Source organism: Sinocyclocheilus rhinocerous, unplaced genomic scaffold (genome assembly GCF_001515625.1).
Source record: "Sinocyclocheilus rhinocerous isolate Xijiao unplaced genomic scaffold, SAMN03320098_v1.1 scaffold769, whole genome shotgun sequence".
Lineage (NCBI taxonomy): Eukaryota > Metazoa > Chordata > Actinopteri > Cypriniformes > Cyprinidae > Sinocyclocheilus > Sinocyclocheilus rhinocerous.
The window spans coordinates 1,077,109-1,080,156 of NW_015636562.1; the positions used below are offsets into that span (position 1 = coordinate 1,077,109).

Genomic DNA, 3,048 nt, shown 5'->3' on the forward strand with positions numbered 1-3,048 from the left:
AACAAAACTTAATTCAATAAAAGAATGGGATCGGGGGAACAAAACTTAATCTACATCATGTGAGCATTCTGGAGGCGACTTGGCAAGCACCATTGTTGCTTACAGTGTGATGTGTCAAAATTATTTTCTGTGGTAATTGACAGCAAGCCACATATGCTGTTTATATGTTTTATTTAACCTGGAATGTTCCTTTAAAAATAAATCCTAAAGTTAGCAGAAATTAATTAATGGATCAGTTGAGTTTTGAGCATTAATAATTCCAGTGCACCTAGTTTGCTGTCAATCGTTATTATGTTGTATTTAACCAGGAACATTCCTTTAATCTATTTAACATGACAAATATATTCACATCTTTAATTAATCACAACAGCATGCTGGGAAATTGCCTTCCTCAGGTAATATAGATACGTTTATGTATTATCATATTAGATTTGTACAGTTATTTATTATTCTGCTCTGATAGCAAATAAGGACATCAAATGAGTGTAATATTAATGAACAGCATACACTGAACACTAAAACCTCGTAAATTATCAATTTAATTAGTCGATTAGGCAATGGAAATATGCTAAATTCGACCTTAACTGCTTTATTATCATTGAGAATGCATTTTAAATTTATTATGGGACACATTAGAAAAAGTGATGCTTTTGGAATTGCTTGAAGAGGGAACTTAAGGTAAACTTTAAAAAAAAATGTTCACATTTTCTAAATAAAAATAACTCTAGTCCCTCTCTGTCTCTCTTCCACACACACACACACTCCTGTGTAAGAGGAGAGGTGTGAGCATTCGTCTTCTCCTCAGGCTGACAAACACCTTCATTGTGACACTGATCTTAGCAGACATCCACACTGACACTGCAAAGTTTCATCTCTTCCTCTCTGTCTCCTTCCCTCCTTTCTTTGCATCCCCTCGTATTATTCGGATTTATTATTCTACTATAGCACATATCATTAGGAGACTATGTGTGCTGTTGTTTACTATTAAAGGAGCCCGTTTTAATAACTGTACCTTAAACCTTATTACCACTATAGATTACTTTAAGTTGCTATCATTCATATTCCGTTACACTACAGATAATTACTAAGAATTTGTACACATTACAAACAATTGGACCTGTTGGTTTTGTGTGTTTATTTTCATGTTTTGTCTACATTGTTGTGTACATTGTTTTAGTTCCTGATTCACTAAAGCAATTAAGCAAATCAGATAATGGACCCCAAAAAAGAGTTTGCATGCTGCAATTTCCTATCTTGTAGGGCTGTTTTGAGTGCTAAATTGTGAGGAATAAAGCAGACTGCTGTGATCTACTGTACTTTATTAAAACTGTCACTCAATCACTGCAATTTAGAAACTCCATTAGACTACACTGAAGATTTTAAAATATAAAATGGTTAATAAGTGATTAGTGAATAAGACTTTGCTTGAAAAACCATATGGTGCATTTTTTGTTTTCCTGAGATTTAAATTCAAAAAGCATGTTTTTTGGGGGGGCTATTTTTATGTTAAGACTTGTGTATGTAGCTCCTGTAAGTTACTAACGTTCATGTGCTGGCATAAGTCACAGCGCAGATGAACAATGATAGATTTTAGACTAGTGGTTGGCCGATGTATTGCTAAGGCATATACAGTATTGATATTTTGATAACTGAAGAACTCCAGCGCCTTAGTGTATACATAATGAATATTTATTCTCCATCTTTATTAGTTTACTCTCTTTATTTGCTACTTTTTTTTAAAATTGATTAATTTACAAATGATTTAATTCTAATTATTGTAGTGATAGTATGTCAATTAAATTTAATTGCAGAAATTGCTATGCTTGTGTTATTTGCTATATTTAAATTAAACAGTGTGATTGCCAGTTGCCAATATAAAGTAGAAGTGAGTTACTTTGTCTAAATATTATAAAGATATAATTTAAAATCGGTTAAATTTATGATATACTTACTCACTAATACACAAATAGACAGTGGCTACATCTGAAATCGCATACTTTGCTAGTATGTAAAAAGATTACTATGCTTGAATTCACAGTATTCTTTTTTTTTATTCACAGTATTCATAAAACAGTAGGCAAAATATGTGATAACTTTAAGAGGCCATGGAAGAGGATTTGTGAATGGCAGTGAATCAATGCAATTACTGCTGGTAGGTCACATGGTAGTGACATTTGTAGTGTATAGGGTGAAATTCATACTACACACTAGCACTACACCCATTCATACTATATGATGCACTGTTGCGAAGTAATGCTGATTACATGTAATCTGGATTAAGTAATCCGATTCCAAAAATTAAGTACTTCTAATTAGATTATATTGTTTAAACATGCTCATAATCAGATTACAGTTACTTTTTATGGATTACAAAATTATATATTATTCACACAATGACAGAATATTATTCATAATTTATTGATTCACTCCAACCTTTTTTTTCCTTTTAAATGTATACAGTTTGAGAAACCCTGCTGTAATGTAAAGTTTAATCCATTTCATAATGTTGATAACAAAGAATGGGATATTTTTTTCTTTTCCCTTTTTTTATAATCAATATGGAACACAATAACTCCATTCAAGCCTATGTTATAAGCAGGTTAGGTCAAAAGTAATCTAAAAGTAATCAACAAATTAGCCAGAATACATTACTTAATATGTGTAATCTAGATTATTTTACTAACTACAATTTTCATCATGTAATTTGTAATCAGTAATGGACTACAATTTGTAAGTAATTTATCCAGCACTGCTACTCAGAGAGTATGCATTTTCAGATGCAGGTGTGACTTTTTGGCACCTACAGTACTGGCATAATGTTGTAACCAACATAAAGGACCACTGAAAAATCCCCATTACTAATGCATGGACTGACAGTCTGGCAGAAACACCACAAACAAAGACAAGTGGAGTGATGCAAAAAAAGTCCCAGTGGCACTGGACTAAATATAAGCATTCTTGGAACACTTATCGGATAATCAGATTCAAGGATTGGAACTGTTGTATAAGTAAATGTATCATATATTAAGGATCTTTAGATTTTTGTTT

At 32.0% G+C, this 3,048-nt stretch overlaps 1 protein-coding gene across 9 annotated transcripts in view; it reads left to right on the top strand.

Moving 5' to 3' along the window:
• Nucleotides 1–3,048, top strand: part of nrxn3b (neurexin 3b) — a 313,614-nt gene that overhangs the window by 132,804 nt on the left and 177,762 nt on the right. The window lies entirely within an intron of this gene.